A 20,266-nucleotide genomic window follows, 5' to 3' on the forward strand; every position below is an offset into this window, starting at 1 on the left:
CAGATATGTGTGACTTATCGCGTAATCGAAATTTAGCTGATTTCTTTTAGTACTCACGTTAATAACTTCACACTTTTCCTTATTCAGGGTCAATTGCCACTTTTCGCCCCATACAGATATCTTATCTGAATCATTTTGCAAGTCGTTTTGATCATCTGATGACTTTACAAGACGATAAATGAAAGCATCATTTGCAAACAATCTAAGACGGCTACTCAGATTGTCTCAACTGCATCACAATGGCACCTAGTGATTTTATTTTGATCACAGATTATATTCGCATTTGTTTGAGTAATAATTCCCCTCTGTACTCTTGTGTCTCTTGTGATTGTTGTTTACTAACTAAATTGACACCCAACGACAGCACCAAAGTCCTCCTATGGGAAAGGGGAAATTGACTCTACAGTTAATGAGAAAGTGGCACAGACATATGTGGATAATGCCGTCGGATTCGTTTCCTACTTCGATTCTTGTTGCTGGTTGTGTTGAGCGGTGAGCGCTAGTCGCTGCTCCTTTAGTTCTTCGTTCCGTTCCAGGGTATATTTTGCACAAATCTCGTCAATTGATCAATTTTCATGCTTAGGCTCAGAAGAGTTTCGGCACACTGTAAACAGCGAATGTTGGGAAAGGAACTTCCTCTTCCCCGAATGCTCCTCTGTCCATATTTATTGCCCCATTATCTTCGCACATTATGTAAAGTTTTGATCTTGATTTAAAAATCGCGCCTACACGACTCGTAAGTATCTTAAGAGAGCTCTTCTGTTTTTACTACGAAAAAAGCTATTGTAATCAGCTGTTTCGATACTGTTAACTCGGTGGCTAACCATCAGAGTGCAAAAAGTGTTATGCTAGAGCCACAGTTTAATATGTTAACCAGTGCTACAGATGTGTATGTTAGTTGTTGTGTGTGTTTGTCTTTGTCGAACAGATCATTAATTACTTATCTGCTTCTTTCGTGGATCTTATTTGCGACAAATCATTGTGCGGTGACACGTGACATAGTGCAGAAATAATGACTGCTCGAGATGCTACGATTGTCTTCGCAAACTTCTGCACGCGTCACATCCGTACACACAAATTGTCTCACGTCCACCGGAAATTTACGCAGCTCCGAAATGTCCACATAATCGGACCTTGCATTCCCAAGTTTATCCAAAAGAATTTTCTGAGTTTCTGTGACGTAATAACAATTTAATTTCTACTTGCACATTACGTAGAGGCTCATCTAAATGTGTATTTGGCTGGTTTTAGAGCTGTTGATCTGATTCCTGCCATTCGAAATTTCACTTGCACAGCACTACGAAATGAACGGTTGTTTACTTCATGTTACATTTTGGATGTTGCTGCCAAATGGTGAATGCTGTTGTCAACTATCGAAAGTGCGACTGTGATCTATCTGTGCATGTGTGAATTGGTATTAGTTTTGGTATGGTTGGGTGTGTGCGTATGCATATCAACTTTCATCTTCACGTATTAATGTTTGTGTGTGTGTGTGTGTGTGTGTGATTGTGTGTATGTGAGTGAGTGTGTGCGTGTGTGTGTGTGTGTGTGTGTGTGTGTGTGTGTGTGTGTGTGTGTTTATGCGTGAATTTAATCTGTGTGAGTATGGTTAACTGTATATATGGACACCGTTTTTTTCTGACGGCATTTTTCTGGTATGTAGCCTCGTACAGTAGTGAAATGGGGACAATAGACATTTCAGACAAGAAAATGATTGAAACTTCTGAAATGTGATGCAACAGAAGGATGCTGAATATTAGATGGGTAGATTTTGTCACTGAGGAAAAGGTATTCAGTGGCACTGTAGAGAACAGAGATTAATGATACAGCTTTACTACAAGACGGAAACAGTTGATAGCATACATGATTAGTCATCAAGGACTCATTAATTCGGTAATGAAGGGAATTGTGGGAGGTAAAAGTTGTAGATTGGGACCAATGAGTGAATACAGTAAGCAGGTTAAATGGATGTAGCTTCCAGTAGTTATTCAGCGATGAACAGGCAGGGTAGACTAGCTTATAGAGCTAGAGCAAAACATTTTTTCAGAATGAAGACCACAACAACGGCTGTCCTCGTATGCTGTGTTAAATAAACAACATTTCTTGCATAAAGTGGATGTCTATGAAAAAAAAGGAATAAATCAAAACCAATTTTCTTTCAGAAGATGTGACCACTCTTCTTACATCACAATACATGGGTGCAAGTGGCACATTATTCCATGGGACACTTTAGTGATGAATACATTCAAACACGAAAAGTCTTTTCTGTCATTCTGTCACATCTCCACATCGATCTGTGTTACCGCACAGACCCCATACAGCGGACTGGTACACACAAGAATTTCATTGTCTCGACGTCACAAATGGAGGATTACATGACCTCCTGGTATCAGTTCTAGAATATATACAGCTTTCCAAAGGGGCCAGGATCTTCTTTTCAGGGGATGACTAACAATTTGAAATGTGATTAGTACTAATCATAATTTGTTGTTAGTATGCTCTGCAGAAGTGATTCTTAATGTGTAATAGTATTCGTTCCACATTACTGAAAACTGTCCTTTGTGGTGCGATATAAAGAACATGAAGTGTGAGTGACTGAATGTGTCAAAATAGTAAGATTTCTTTGGGACCCTATTACACTTAACGTCAAATGTGGACTGCACATTGTAATGCAGTGCCTATTAAAAACTGCCCGCAGCTCCGGATTGTTTACTGTGGAACTAATAGGACGGTAGCAGCAACATCCTCGAGCTGGTAGACGTTGGCACAGACAGGCGCGAGTCCTTTGTTTATGTTTGCACTGCGCGTGTGGCAGCCCTTGGCGAGAGCAACATGGCGGCGGCTCCGGGCGGAAACAAATATTTACGTTGCTGGATTAGCGGCGCCGCAATTTCGCCGCCCATTGTCTCACAGAGACCTGGAGAGTGCTCGTGTCACCGCCAGATGGCTCGCGAGAGGCCGCCGACCTCAATCCGACCCTTTGACGTTAACTCTCTTTGGGGAATTTTGTACAAACATGCTCTCACGGAGTTAATTCTAACAAATACTAGAAGGAAGACGAACTATATATATTATGCTCCGCCATTCACGATATGAAATTCTGTTGACTTTTTCGCTCTTTTTATCGATCTAAAACTGATTTCAAGTTCTTTTTGTACACATCATATTGACTGCCTCAGATCAAACGTTCTTCGTTCCTCACAGTGATCTCTATACAACCTGGATGTAGAAGTCTGGTCTCTGAATGTAGAACTGCAGCGTGTCTGCAAATACACGTGCTTTGCATCATCCGCCATATTGTAGTTTCGCAAACAAATTTCCATCGGTCTGCATGTGACAAAGAATTGCAGACTGATTTCTTGTTTTGAACTTTATGTCAACATATGAAGTAATAGGCTTATGAGGGAGAGGAATTGAAAAGTATTTTCTTTTCGTGTTCTAGTGACATTTCCTAGCAGCCATGTTGTAGTTTGGCAAGAAACGAAATATGAGCATCTATGGCTGGCACCATAGAATGGCTGAAGTTCAACATCCAGGTAGCGTAGAGATCACTGGTTCCTCATAACCTAAATTTGCGCTTAGTACGAGTTGGTTTTGATGTAAATAACACACATTTTCAGCTGTAACATCAAATTGCTTAAAATTACCCATATTTTCTACATTATTTAATTCTACTTATATTTACTTTTAATATATATTACTGAACTACCATATGTACCACTACACTACTATTATATACTGGTAAATAACTCCAAGTTTTCGTTTATGGTTTTCCATTCAGAAATTATACCTAACAATACTAATATTTACCGAAATTCAGAATGTCCTCTTGTCGGCAATGATATCATAGGGTTTATGGGGAATCATTTCCATGAAGTAGTCCCACAAAGCCTCATATGAAAGAATTGCGCATCTTATCTTTTACACCCTTTAAAAAAGGTTTTAGGAGCCACTGAGGATCTCAGTCGAAGGAGGAGGTGAGAATACTTCTATGGGAGCCTTTATATCTTATGAAGTAACAGCTTTTTCATGAGATGAGAAAACATTTTATTTTCCAAGCACAGATCAAAAACTAACAAGAATAAACAACTCGTAACCAAGTCGACTACGGCAAAGATAAATATCTGTCAGCTGCAGCTTTCACCCGCTGTTTTTGGCGCAGTGGATAAATGACGTCGCCACATCAGCCCCCCTCCTTTTGAAACCGGGTGCACCAGGTATGTGGGGAAACTTGCACTTGATTTTTCTACCAGCTCTCGTGAAAACATCTGGTGCAGGCAATGGCTGCTCCTGTTCTGCACTTGCTGCTTCGTTGTCCTCTTCTGAAACCGAGGGCTCGGCGAGACTCTCTGCTGTTTCTTTGGCCTCCACGTTTGAGGGTGATTTTGCAGACCGAGGAAGGAGTGTACCCTCTTCGGTGTAAGCAGGTTTAAGCCGCTGGATGATAGCTTGTGGTGCGAAGGTGGTTGCACCCGCACAGTAGTAAAAGTTCATTGAAAAGTTGGCTTTCAAACTGCCTTCCGCGATCTGTTGTTATGTTTTGCGGAACGCCAAACCTGGAGAACCATGAATGCAGCAGTGCTTTTGCAACCGATTCCGCAGAAATGTCTTGTGTTACAACTACTTCTGGCCACCTGGTAAAACGATCAATGACTGTGAGCAAATAGCGTTGTTCTGAAGAGCATGATAGCGGGCCCACAATTTCCACATGTATATGTGAAAATCTTGCAGATGGCGTCGGGAAGTCAGCAATAGGTGCAAAGACATGTCTGCTGATTTTATTACGCTGGCGCCCATGCACGACAATCTTTTTGTATCCCAGGCCACACTACTTTGGAGGAAACTAACTTGGCTGTAGCCCGTACTCCTGGATGTGATAGGTTGTGTAGTGCACTATAAATCTCGCGACGATATTGTTCTGGTATGTAAGGCCGCTCCTTTCCTTTTGCTACATCACACCAAATTCCGTCTGGAACATTTGGGACAGACACACGCCTGAGCTGCAGCGCAGTTCTCTGTTCCTCTATCAGACGGCGCAAGAAAGGATCTTCTCGTTGTTTAGACGCTAACTCGGTCCAACGAATTGAATTTAAACTGGCACAATTCCTAGACAGGCAATCTGCGACCAGGTTGTCTTTTCCTGAAATGTGACGCACGTCAGTTGTGAACTGTGCAATGTACTCGACTTGCCTGCACTGACGTGGTGAATTGAGCTCTGTGTCTCGTTGAAATATAGCTGCTAACGGCTTGTGATCGGTAAAAATTGCAAAGTGCCTCCCTTCGACAGACGTGCGAAAATGCTTTATGGCTAAGTAAATAGCAAGCAACTCACGGTCATTAGCAATCCATTTTTGCTGCTGTCGAGTCAGGTTTTTAGAGAAAAATGCGAGCGGCTGCCATCTGCCATCAACTTCTTGCTGTAGCGCTGCACCCACTGCTGTTTGGCTCGCATCAACCATGAGCGCTAAAGGAGCGCTCAATCTTGGATGTCCCAGTAGTGTTGCCCGAGAAAGACATTTCTTTAAGTCATGGAAAGCTGCTTCAGCATCTGGACTCCATGGAATTTTACGATTTCCTGTTGTATTTTTACCTGCAAGTAACGTTGTGAGTGGCTCTTGGGCGGCAGCTAATTTAGGTAAGTGACGTCTGTAATAGTTGAGCATGCCTAAAAATCTGCGAAGTCCTTTGTAAGTTGTGGGAAGGGGCATCTGTTGTACTGCTTCAACCCGCTCAGGCAAAGGTGACAGGCCTGCTGCTGAAACCAAATATCCCAGGAACTTAACCTCGCGTTTTCCAAACGTGCACTTTGTTTCGTTAATAACTATGCCATACGGCGGAAAAGCTGCCGCAGATGTTCGACATGCTGATATACAGAACCAGAGAATACTAAAATGTCGTCCATATAACAAAATACGAATGGTAATTTTTGAAGCACCTCATGCATGAATCTTTGCCATGTTTGGGCAGCGTTTCTGAGGCCAAATGGCAGAAAATTGTACTCAAACAAACCGAATGGTGTGATAACTGCTGTTTTTTTAATGTCATATGGAGCCATGGGAATCTGGGAAAATGCTTTGGCGCAATCAATCACACTAAATATTTTGGCATTGCTAATCGTACTGTTAAAATCAGTCACATTGGGTACTGGGTAGCGGTCGGGAATTGTGCGGGCATTGAGCGCCCTGTAGTCTCCACATACTCTCCATAAATTGTCTTTTTTACGGACCATGTGAATTGGACATGCCCATGAGCTATCAGACCTACTTACAATACCTGTTTTTAGAAGTCTGTCGAACTCAGCTCGCGCCGCGAGCAGCTTCTCTGGAGGCAGACGCCGCGGGCGGAAGGCAACGGGTTGACCTCGTGTCGTGCTGATGTGGTGTTGAGTATTGTGTCTGCATTTCCTGGTTGTGTTGACGGGTTCCGTAAGTGCTGGAAAGTCTTGAAGCAGTTTACGAAAAAGTAATTCCTCCGACGGTGCTCTGATATTGCCTACAGTATACGAATCGTTACGACTGTCGGGTGTCTTCTTGCGTGACGCACACGTGTGCGCCCCGCTTAGTTGCGGGTACGAAATCGTATCACAATATCCCGACGTGGATGACGCGGTAGAGGAGCCGGAAATCTTCGTGCGGAAAGACACGGGCACATCGCACTGCACTTGAACCGACGCGGAAGACGCAGTAGGCAATATCCCTTCTGTGGGAACTGTCACCAAACGACGGTTAACCAGGTCGGGCATAAGTCGGTAGTTCCGTAAAAAGTCCGCTCCAATTATAGGACTCGGCACATCAGCAACCATAAAAGTCCATTTTGGATGGAAGTTGGAATTAGATGTAATGCCAACTGTTTCTCACCATAGGTAGATATTCTGGAATTGTTTGCCGCAGTCAGCACATGTTGCGTTGTCGTCGTGAGTATATCACCTCTCTTTCTTGGATAAACACTGACTTCTGAACCTGTGTCGATCAGAAACTTCTCACCTGAAGAGAGGTCCAACACGAACAATCGGTGTGATTGGTTGACTGCAGATACCGTGGCGTTTTCACCTCTTTGAATCACGCTATGACTCGGGCGCCTATGTTGTTGTTGACGAACGTTAGCGCCCTTTAACGCCCGCCTCTTAAGTTTGGGTAGCTGCAGGGTTGAATACATTGACGGGCAGTGTTACCGAAGCGTCTGTGGTACCAGCACCATTGATCTGTCAAATCCTCTTGGATAGCATTTCTTCGTCTTTTCCAACTGCGACTTCGTAGCTGCTGGTGGAGTGAAGTTACTTCCACGTTTGAGTTTTGCCACTTGTGCTGCCAGTTGCTGTATGGTGGGTTCGGTCGATGAGCACTGCTGTTGGGAAGTATTATTGCATGTTCCTGGCTCACTGACGTCAGATTCCATCACACTACACGTTCTTGGGCCTCTATCCTGGCTGTAGTTGAATTCGGAACACACAGAAACTTCGGTTAAGGTGTTTGCGATGGTGTCTGTCTTTTTTGCTAAGACTTGCAATGGTAAGTCTGTTTCTGCTGCAATGACGGCACGGATGTTGGCAGGAAGTTTACGAAGCCATATTAGACGTAAAAACTCTTCAGGTAGGAGATCCGGGCCGGCTAATGTACGTAAGGCTTTGAGTGCTTGTGACGGAGTCTTGTCGCCCAAATCTTCGTATGCGAAAATTTTTTGTAGTCGCAAATCTGGTGACAACGTATAATGCTGTATGAGAGCTTCCTTTAGCACAAAGTAATTTTGTTGCGACAAGGTTTCTTCTACTTGCTCTATCACTTCTAAATTTAGATGTGAAACCACTATATTAAATTTATCAATGTTGTTAGACACCCCACGCTGCCGAAATATGCATTCAGCCTGCGTAAACCAAAGCTGGGGGCGCGTCGGCCAGAACGCGGAAAGCTTAACATTTCCGTGTCGCGCGTAGGTACTCCCATCTTTTGCGTTAACATCTGTCGTTCCATTTTGTGGCGAATCAAAGGGCGTGGACCGCGATCCTTGGTCGAACAGACTGTAGTCTTCAATCTTGATTCCACTGCCCCATGCTTTTGTCTCTGAATTCATTATTCTCGTCGGTATATATATTTTCTTTATGCTTCTGCTACGATCACGTCGGGGTCACCACTATGGGAGCCTTTATATTTTATGAAGTAACAGCTTTTTCATGAGATGAGAAAACATTTTATTTTCCAAGCACAGATCAAAAACTAACAAGAATAAACAACTCGTAACCAAGCCGACTACGGCAAAGATAAATATCTATCAGCTGCAGCTTTCACCCGCTGTTTTGGCGCAGTGGATAAATGACGTCGCCACACTTCGATTCAAGGCACCAGTTTAACCTAAAAGATGATGTTTTAGTTGATGGTAATTAATTAAGCATCAACAACTTTTAAAATACTTTGACTTGAGAAAATCAGGTTGCACTAATTCGGTATACATAACAACATTCTGTTCATCTTTTATTCAAATTTATTTTGAAATGATGTTTGTTTTATTTGTTATTCCCCTACTATCTTCAAGTCAGTCCAGTTCAATAAATAAAACATAAACATGTTTTGCAAGTGAACTGGCAATCCATGAGAGACCAGTTTCATTACAGCGCATTGAATCTTTGTCAATACTGTCCTTTAGCTAGGTTTAAAATTGTGAAATATGATTAGAACAAAAACACACGTTGCAAATATTATGATATCTGGCTTGCCTGACATGATAACAATGAAGATACAAACCACCATCACAAAAGAGGCTGCAGCAACTAAACATATGTCGTGATGGTTAGGGGTTGGACTGTTAACAGCAGGGGTAATAAAAACACACTGTGTATCACTTTAGATGGAACTTTATTTTCGTTTTAAATAATTTTGCTGTGATAACACTGATGGCAACCATGCTGGTGTGGTTCAGGCATAAGGTTTTTGTTTGAGTTGAAAGTTAACGCAATAAAAACATTTTATAAGGTTTTTCTCTGTTATGCATATCACAATATGACCTCAGACATCATACAAAATCTTGGACCTGTAACTCTGAACAAAACGGCAGCAACGATCTGTATGTCCACTGGGTTGTGAAGAGAGAGACAGACAGAGAGAGAGGATCAGGAGTGAGTTGGTACTTTGGTTGAAAGAAGTTGTGTGGTGATTAGCACAATTGACAGAAGTTGGAGGAGGCAATGCCGTTTAGGATTTCCATGGTTTCGCTAAATCGATTAAGGCAAACGCCAAGATGTTTACTTTGAAGTACACGCAGTCAATTTGTGTCCCATCCTTACTAAATCCGAGATTGTGCTTTGTGTATGATGACCATTTCACCCACAAGGCATTATACCCAAATATTAGTTCTTTTTTAAGGTGAAATTAGTTTGTTCTTCATCGAATGGCGAGAAAAAGGGACAGTCAGGAAAGAATGAGATGCTACCGGCGTTTTCTACAAGTAGTTTTATGTGCTCATTTCATTTCAGGTCGCTTCGTTTCTAGATATTTTATGATTTATTTATGTAACTGTTAAGGCTTTCGTGGCCACTTGTTGACAAATAGCCTGTTGGCTTCTTTCTCGGATTCTTCGGCTGCCATTTGTTCGATGATTTTTCTGATGACCCTCCAGCACAAGTGGCTCGCATTGTCAAAGCTTCATCCTCCATTGCTGGTGGTGGACTGGAGTCGAACTCGCGGCCGCGAAGTATGTAGCCGGCGCGCTAACGCCTAAGGGCTTTTCCGTGGTCATTACGGCTGCGGTTCTCTCTTTACAGGAACAATCTGTCCTTCAGAAAGGAGGGAATTTCGCTGTCATCCCGGTAACTGTAACTATGTCAGATGGGTAATACCGAAGTGGCCATTTGGACCCTTCCCTGTGAAAGATCTGAGGAAATGTACACTGAAACCAGCAGTATACTGCGCCGAGAAAAACCATCAGCTTGCAACCTGAAGGATGAAAAGTTACATGCTATCAAGAGTCTTCACGCTGAAAAAAGTTTATTGGTATTGCCTGGACTGTGTCCAAGGAATAGAAAAGCAACTGGAATCACTCAATAGAGGAAAGTCCACTGGACCTGACGGGATACCAATTCGATTCTACACAGAGTACGCGAAAGAACTTGCCCCCCTTCTAACAGCCGTGTACCGCAAGTCTCTAGAGGAACGGAGGGTTCCAAATGATTGGAAAAGAGCACAGATAGTCCCAGTCTTCAAGAAGGGTCGTCGAGCAGATGCGCAAAACTATAGACCTATATCTCTTACGTCGATCTCTTGTAGAATTTTAGAACATGTTTTTTGCTCGCGTATCATGTCATTTCTGGAAACCCAGAATCTACTATGTAGGAATCAACATGGATTCCGGAAACAGCGATCGTGTGAGACCCAACTCGCCTTATTTGTTCATGAGACCCAGAAAATATTAGATACAGGCTCCCAGGTAGATGCTATTTTTCTTGACTTCCGGAAGGCGTTCGATACAGTTCCGCACTGTCGCCTGATAAACAAAGTAAGAGCCTACGGAATATCAGACCAGCTGTGTGGCTGGATTGAAGAGTTTTTAGCAAACAGAACACAGCATGTTGTTATCAATGGAGAGACGTCTACAGACGTTAAAGTAACCTCTGGCGTGCCACAGGGGAGTGTTATGGGACCATTGCTTTTCACAATATATATAAATGACTTAGTAGATAGTGTCGGAAGTTCCATGCGGCTTCTCGCGGATGATGCTGTAGTATACAGAGAAGTTGCTGCATTCGAAAATTGTAGCGAAATACAGGAAGATCTGCAGCGGATAGGCACTTGGTGCAGGGAGTGGCAACTGACCCTTAACATAGACAAATGTAATATATTGCGAATACATAGAAAGAAGGATCCTTTATTGTATGATTATATGATAGCGGAACAAACACTGGTAGCAGTTACTTCTGTAAAATATCTGGGAGTATGCGTACGGAACGATTTGAAGTGGAATGATCATATAAAACTAATTGTTGGTAAGGCGGGTACCAGGTTGAGATTCATTGGGAGAGTGCTTAGAAAATGTAGTCCATCAACAAAGGAGGTGGCTTACAAAACACTCGTTCGACCTATACTTGAGTGTTGCTCATCAGTGTGGGATCCGTACCAGGTCGGGTTGACGGAGGAGATAGAGAAGATCCAAAGAAGAGCGGCGCGTTTCGTCACTGGGTTATTTGGTAACCGTGATAGCGTTACGGAGATGTTTAATAAACTCAAGTGGCAGACTCTGCAAGAGAGGCGCTCTGCATCGCGGTGTAGCTTGCTCGCCAGGTTTCGAGAGGGTGCGTTTCTGGATGAGGTATCGAATATATTGCTTCCCCCTACTTATACTTCCCGAGGAGATCACGAATGTAAAATTAGAGAGATTAGAGCGCGCACGGAGGCTTTCAGACAGTCGTTCTTCCCGCGAACCATACGCGACTGGAACAGGAAAGGGAGGTAATGACAGTGGCACGTAAAGTGCCCTCCGCCACACACCGTTGGGTGGCTTGCGGAGTATCAATGTAGATGTAGATGTAGATGTGATGCAATATCTACAGTCAACGTCTATCTTCAGGAGTTCTGGGAACCGGGGTGATGCAAAACTATTTTTGACGTGTGTATATTGTGGGCGAGATACCAGAATAAGAAAGCGAGATAGTATAGCCGAAAACGTCTGCATTGAACTTGCAGCTTTGTTGCTAAATGAAGGATGAACTTCACCTGCAGCTTTTACATGAGCATGAATCAGCAGTCAGATGTCTGAAATTCAAAACGCATGTCTTTAGAACTGCTCTGTATAACAAAAATTTATGCCACTTTTCATAGTGTCGCACCCATTGGAGAGAGGTGAGATGATAACACGTGAATATGACAACATCAGAGTGGTGCTAAAATGGTGGGATGTTCCAGATCTTAGGATATTATCAACAAAACATACACCTGTTATGACGTCAAGCTCGGATTTTGTCTATCACGGTCGTCCTTCGAAACAGAAACCTTTCGCGATACTGCGCATAACAATGGAAAAACTGGCTTCGACAGAAGCGACCAGTTGGTATCATATGCGACAATACGTAATGGTGTCAAATGGTATCGGAAATTAGCGCTACATTTGCTTTTAGGAACAAATATATTAAATGCTAACATCTTGTACCCGAGGGCCACAAATTCAAAAACAAAAATAAGAGTATTTTGGGGACGTCTCGTTACCTAATGATTGTCCGCAGAAAATGCTGAACTCGTCAGTGACAGAAATAAAACAAGGAACCTGTCCCACCACGTAGAGACTTGTAAGAATCAAAGGGCAAGCCTATACGAAGGATGTATGCCCTATGTTACCAGAAGAAAAGGCAAACTGCCGAACGCCAAGAAGCGAAGAGAAATGTAAAAATAAATTACTACCTATTGTTCCAATTTACCAAAATCACCTCAGATGTGTTTAGCGTGTTTTAATGAACGCCATACGACATAGTATAATGTCATATGTTGTCCTAAATATAATGCTGTCTCCAAGAACATTGATAATACTGAAATCAGTACTGGGAAAAGGAGACAAGTAAAGTGAAGGTGAAAGGCATTGCGTCCCATGCTGTCCTTTATGGTCCTTGTTCCTGCAGGTGGTATTTTGAATTTTTCCTCTACTAAAGGATGATAAATTTAGTCATGAAACTGGATGGCTTACTGCTGTGGCCTTCTCCACCAGACATCACGGCGCCTGGAGTATCAGCAACCAAACTGACAGCCTGCAGCCGCGGGTTGCCCGCTTCGCAGGCACACCGAAGCACTACACAACCGACAGGCAATACTGATGAACGGCAACAGCAACAACCACAACAACGACACCACAGCAAAGACAGCAGGGGCCACTACCGGCCCACATAAACATAAGGAAGAGGTCGCTGCAGATCCCGGAACTATTTTCACACGTCAACCACGTGATGGAAAATAGTTCCGAGGTACTCATCCGCCGAAGCGCTATAAAGGCCGGCGCTCGGCCGCACATCGGCAGGTCATCGACCGCCAGCAGACTTGGATAGCTGCCGCCCCGGCAGCCCGGCTTGGATCTTCTCGCTGATCTCTGGATGAGGCTCGGTATATCGGAGAAGTCTCTGGCGGAGACTAGTAGGAAATTATTTCAGTTGTTGTCTATCGTATTCTTGTATGTATTTGTGATTCGAAGACGGATCACTGTTTTGTGTTGGTGTTATACTTGGAGAATTTGTTTTGGTTAATTGAACAGTCTAATAAATTGTTTCGGACTTTGATCGTTAGTTTCTTCTGCTTACGCAGACATATCACTTACCGTGGCTGTTGTTCGTTGTGGAGGTATTGAGAGTATTCGTCGACTCTAAAAGTTTTAACAACCGTGACTTTGTTACGTACAGTACCTTTAATGTTGGCGAAGTTTTTAAGAAGGATAGGGGTACATCATACTTCTACTCTTCAATGCCTTTTGTTCTGAGGACTTTTGAACGTCTTCAGGTGGATGAAGATGAAGCTTTTTCTGTGTGGTGTAAAGGATCTGGTGTTTGTGAAGTTGTAAAACATATTGGTGACTAGACTATATATTGCCATAAATAAAGAACCCCGATTACTCCACCCCCCGCCCCCCTTCCCAAAAAAGGAAACCTGCACATTGATCCTGCCATAAGTCGAGAAGCGATTCTTGGCGTTGTAGCTCTCAGGAACACTCTGGGGTGCTGTCCACACCCCTGGGGTCTCTGTGAGAGCTTGATTACGTTCCGCAACACAGAGCTGTATTGCCCAGCGCGTTTGCGCGGGTTGCCTATGTGCGGTTGCCCCCACGCCGGCACATCTACATCACACTCAGCAAGCCACCTAATGGTGTGTGGCGGAGGGTACTTTTTGTACTACTAACTGAACCCTACAACCCTGTTCCACTCGGAAATAGAGTATGGAAAGACTGATTTCGGTAAGCCTTTGTATTGGCTGCAATTTCTCAAATTTTCTCTTCGTAGTCATTATGCGAGACGTATGTATGGAGAAGTGATGTGTTGTCTGACTCTTCCCGGAAAGTGCCCTCTCGAAATTTCAATAGTAAATCTCTCCTTGATGCACAGCGCCTCTCTTGTAACATCTGCCAATGGAATTTGATGAGCAGCTCCGGAAAGCTCTCGCTCCGGCTAGACGATCCCGCGACGAAACGCGCCGCTCATTGTTGGATCTTCTCTCTCTCCTCTATCACTCATTTCAGGTAGATGAACAAGAATCGGTCGAACAAGCGCCTTATACGCCAATTCCTTCGCGGGTAAGTTATATTTTCTTAAGATTCTTCCTATGAATTTGAATCTGGCATCTGCTTTCCCCACTATTTGTTGTACATTATCATGCCACTTAAGGTCACTCTACTCCTAAATATTTAACGGTAGATACTGTTTCCGGCTGTTTGTCATCAATAGTGTGGCTGTACAATAGTACATGCACATGCGCAGTATGTAACATTTCCTTACATTCAGTGTCAACTGCCAGAGCCCGTTCCATTCATCTATTCTCTGGAGATCATTTTAAATAGTTACTTTGTTATAGACAAAAGCAGCACCTGTGAACAGCCTTAAAGAGCATCGGACGCTTTCTACTAGATCATTTATGGGTATTGTAAACAGAACACGTCGCTCATAACGAAACAAAATCAACAGACATAAAGGTAATATCCAGAGTACCCCAAGGAAGTGTGATAGCACACTTCCTTGGGGTACTCTGGAAATTACCTTTACGTCTGTTGATTTTGTTTCGTTAAGTGCGACGTGTTCTGTCTGCAAGGAAGCCTTGAAGCCAGTCGCAAATCTGCTCCGATATTCGATAAGGTAGTATTTTTTCACGAAATAGCAATGCGGGATAGTGTCAAACGCCTTCCTGGAGTCCAGGAACACGGCATCAGCCTGAGCGCCGTTGTCCACTGCGCTGTGGATCTCATGGAGGAACAGAGCGAGATGAATTTCGCACGATCTCTGTTTTTGCGGAATCCATGTTGATTTTTATAGAGGAGATTTTCATCCTCCAAAAACAGCATAATCCTTGAGCATAGACCGTGTTCCATAATTCTACAACAGATTGAGGTCAACGACATAGGTCTATAATTCTGTACATCTGTCATACGGCTCTTCTTAAAAATGGGAATGACCTGCGCCTCCTTCCAGTCACTAGGTACCTTTCGTCACTCAAGCGATCTACGATAAATTACTGCTAGGAGGGGAGCAAGTTCTTTATTTTAGTCTTTGTAGAATATTGTAGGTATCTCATCAGGTCCTAACTATTTTCCGCTACTAAGCTAATGTAGCTCTTTTTCTATTCCGCTATCGGTTATCGTGAAATTATGCCTTTAATTATTTTTATCATTTAAACACTGACCCACAGAACTTCTCCTGACAAAGACAATCAGACTTAACATATTCATTTATTACCCACGATATACAAGCCTAACGCAACCTGACTGCTATACAGTGACAACATGACTTCCAATAACTAATACGAAAGAATGGTCCTGGTATTGCAAGAAATCCTAACAATAATAAAAGTCCAAAAAACATGAAATTAAAGAAATATGAAACTACCTCCTACTCTGTTAATTGACTAAACTCATTTCAACCACGAACCTCATTTTTTTATAAGTCACTTACCTCGCAGAAAATCTTCATAACACGAACTACAGCAATTACACCAAACAGCAACTACAGCAGTCTCAATAAAAAGAGTCTAACTACTACAGACTCTAACTACTAGGAGGCATATGTGTACCAAAAGAAAGATTTTGTTGAAGAACAATCAATGTATTTAGAAAAGTTTACCTTATTCATGTGACATCCAGTTCCAAAAATTATAAAGTTATCAATAATTCCACTAGCAAATCTACAAACAACCATCCTCATACATTCCCTTGCGATCTCACTTTACAATGCATGTGCTACCAACGCAGAGTCTCCACTAAGAAAATCATGTCCATACACTTCTCTATTCACTCGCTACCTGCTAGTCCGTCCAACCATACAATCTCTTGCTGAGGGCGCAGAGCGCTGTCATCTATATTAACACAGTCTACAGCGCTGTCAACATACAAACATTCTACTTATAATCTCAGTGTCTGCCATTTAGATGTTCTTACGACGACTGAAAGGGGCGACCGTGTTACGATGTCCCGCGGTGAAGCAATTTCGCAAGATCGAATTGAGTATTTGGGCTTTCTCTCTGTTATCTTCTGTTTCGGTGTCAGTATTGACACAGTGCACGAACAGACGATTTTGACTCACTTACTGATTTTACATACGACCAAAACCTCTTAGGGTTTTTACCCGGAGCTATTGATAAAGTTTTACTTTCAAAGTCATTGCACACTGCCCTCATTGCTCTCCTTTCGATAGTTTTCGCTTTGTTCAGCTTTTGCTTGTCAGCTAGGTTTTTACTTCTCTTCAGTCTGAAATGAAGTTCTCTTTGTTTAGTTAGCAGTTTTCTAACACAGCAATTAAACTACTCTGTGTATATTGTTCATATTTTAATGTAGTATGTCCTATAGTTATATTTCAGTGCTTATTCTATTAAATTCCTTTGAAAATTCAGACTTCAAATCGTATGAACTTGAACGAGAAGAGCGCGACCCATATGTGGGTGATAGGGCTGTAGCGTCTCCTGGCCAGTCGTCATAAAAAGCGTGTGATAGAATTTTTTCCGTGTGTGTAAGACCAGTTAACATGTATCGATATAGTGCCACGCACATGGCGAAAGAGAAATAATTTAAACACGAATAAACATGACGAAGTGAAACAATAAAGCAAGACTGTGTAAACATTTCACGAATGTATTCTGAGTGTATGTAGAACATTCATAATTATTTGACGTTTTATGCATTTTTTTACTTTGAATCCATGACATACACTCCTGGAAATGGAAAAAAGAACACATTGACACCGGTGTGTCAGACCCACCATACTTGCTCCGGACACTGCGAGAGGGCTGTACAAGCAATGATCACACGCACGGCACAGCGGACACACCAGGAACCGCGGTGTTGGCCGTCGAATGGCGCTAGCTGCGCAGCATTTGTGCACCGCCGCCGTCAGTGTCAGCCAGTTTGCCGTGGCATACGAAGCTCCATCGCAGTCTTTAACACTGGCAGCATGCCGCTACAGCGTGGACGTGAACCGTATGTGCAGTTGACGGACTTTGAGCGAGGGCGTATAGTGGGCATGCGGGAGGCCGGGTGGACGTACCGCCGAATTGCTCAACACGTGGGGCGTGAGGTCTCCACAGTACATCGATGTTGTCGCCAGTGGTCGGCGGAAGGTGCACGTGCCCGTCGACCTGGGACCGGACCGCAGCGACGCACGGATGCACACCAAGACCGTAGGATCCTACGCAGTGCCGTAGGGGACCGCACCGCCACTTCCCAGCAAATTAGGGACACTGTTGCTCCTGGGGTATCGGCGAGGACCATTCGCAACCGTCTCCATGAAGCTGGGCTATGGTCCTGCACACCGTTAGGCCGTCTTCCGCTCACGCCCCAACATCGTGCAGCCCGCCTCCAGTGGTGTCGCGACAGGCGTGAATGGAGGGACGAATGGAGACGTGTCGTCTTCAGCGATGAGAGTCGCTTCTGCCTTGGTGCCAATGATGGTCGTATGCGTGTTTGGCGCCGTGCAGGTGAGCGCCACAATCAGGACTGCATACGACCGAGGCACACAGGGCCAACACCCGGCATCATGGTGTGGGGAGCGATCTCCTACACTGGCCGTACACCACTGGTGATCGTCGAGGGGACACTGAATAGTACACGGTACATCCAAACCGTCATCGAACCCATCGTTCTACCATTCCTAGACCGGCAAGGGAACTTGCTGTTCCAACAGGACAATGCACGTCCGCATGTATCCCGTGCCACCCAACGTGCTCTAGAAGGTGTAAGTCAACTACCCTGGCCAGCAAGATCTCCGGATCTGTCCCCCATTGAGCATGTTTGGGACTGGATGAAGCGTCGTCTCATGCGGTCTGCACGTCCAGCACGAACGCTGGTCCAACTGAGGCGCCAGGTGGAAATGGCATGGCAAGCCGTTCCACAGTACTACATCCAGCATCTCTACGATCGTCTCCATGGGAGAATAGCAGCCTGCATTGCTGCGAAAGGTGGATATACACTGTACTAGTGCCGACATTGTGCATGCTCTGTTGCCTGTGTCTATGTGCCTGTGGTTCTGTCAGTGTGATCATGTGATGTATCTGACCCCAGGAATGTGTCAATAAAGTTTCCCCTTCCTGGGACAATGAATTCACGGTGTTCTTATTTCAATTTCCAGGAGTGTATTATTATCTTGTTAAATGAATTGGTGATTATGATCTGCGCCTCAGATAAAAAGGACAATTCAGTACATGTATAAATAGTATAAAGCATTGTAATAATCTCTCTGTTCTCTTTGGGTTTCGTTACGCGTAACACTTGCGTGTTAAGCAAATGTATTTGCTAGCCGTGAGTCTTTTGTTCATGAAGCTTGAGATCCGCCATTAGGCGAGTTGTTGTAAAAAGATGTGTAAAATTAATCCATTTTTGTTTGAATATATAGAGTTTGAGCAAATATGTTTTTAGAATAATTTGTAAAGTTGCCAGACATTCGTCTCGTAAATAATTTAGACATTTTCAGCATTTAATTTAGCGGAAGCCACTGTACCAATCTGCGTGGGCAACAGCCGCAGAAGCGGCACATTTAAAAAATATTTATTTCAGGCATCGCAGTCGCCTCGCCGGTAAAGCGAGGTAACATAATAATATTTAACATTTTCTTACAGCTTCCAGCAGTGCCGGCAGACGATATCATATTATTCAGTGCATTTCTCAGTTTGATTTGGAAGGTGCTGTGCGACATGTTCTATGCGGCCGCAAAAAATATAACGAATAACTGTGTTATGACTTTATCATTTTCACATTTTGTGGCAATGTCTGCTCTGTGAAACTAAAGCAATATTTTACATTTTTTCGCTGAGATTAAGAGAACGCGGGCTAGCCGCGCGCCTGTTCTAATTAACAGTATTCAAAAATCCACTGCATAACGTAACCAATATTCAGTGCTGTAACGATCATTTGAATTTCATTACTGACTTTTCTGAATACGATGCAAGGTGGTGAGTCCACATACAGTTTTCTTTCTTTCTTGATTACGTTACAGTAGCAAGTGAATGTTCCCCACATGATTATCCAGAGCAGATGTGGAAAAGCAATAATTTGATCCACGGTGTGCCACATTTATGTTAAAAGTGTTTATTCCCTCTCCCACTTCATGTCTGAACTTAACAATAAAATTAACTCCAGTAGTAAAAAAGTGCGAGGAGGAGTAAGGGAGACGGAATAGGGCCCTCACGGAGGGTCGACCGTGAAACGGCGACGAACGTGTTAAGAACTATGTACCGAGTTCTACCTTTTAGGAAGTCCTCAACCCAGTCACTAGGTTGGTGCGATTTTCTGCGATCTTGAGCTGCGTTCACTGTGCGACAGTAAGGGGGAGAGGGTGGAGGGGGAATGGCGGGGGGGGGGGGGGGGGGTAGGAGCGGACTTCGCCTGGTGGCTCTTCGCCTTGCCAGTTAGAGACACGTGGAAGCCAGCTAGCCTCGGATCTTCTTTCAACGCCGACGTCGCTGCAGGAGGGCAAACTTGGCCTTTGATCTGCCCGGCGAAGGTGAAATATTAGCTTCAGACAGGCTTCCTCTGAGAAGATTAAACGCTTAATGTAGCACCTTATTATTTTCCAAGCTATAAAGAAGATGGGGTTTCATGTTAAAGTCGCCGGAGGCTTCGGGTGGAGAAAATTAACTCTAACTTGGTGCACAGCTTGTAACAGTCCGTTCATCTTTCTTAAATATACCTTTGCCTACCGGGCACTGGAGTGGGGGAGGGGCTAGGAGGGGTGGCGTGTTTGCATTGAGTACGTATTGTGTAGTAGTTTTTTCTGGCCGTGTCGGAGTGTACGATGTCTCTCTATAAATAATTTATTTACAAACATTAGGTTTTGGTTAATGAAGAATGATACTGATAAGGGAACAGCTTCAGATTAACTGTTTATATACGTCCCAAACGATACACATCCGACTGTTTTTGAATATCACTTATGAGCCAAATAGTGACTTGCACACATTCTGAGTTTGCCACTGGAAAATTCTTTTGGGAATTCTCAGCTGTATTCGTTGACAGTGGCTTCAAAAATAGGTAACTCTCAGAACGAATTTTCCATCTACGACGGTTGGTACTTAAATAGTGGTAACTATTTATTCACAACCGATACGAAAGAGTTACATGT

Source organism: Schistocerca piceifrons, chromosome 1 (genome assembly GCF_021461385.2).
Source record: "Schistocerca piceifrons isolate TAMUIC-IGC-003096 chromosome 1, iqSchPice1.1, whole genome shotgun sequence".
NCBI lineage: Eukaryota > Metazoa > Arthropoda > Insecta > Orthoptera > Acrididae > Schistocerca > Schistocerca piceifrons.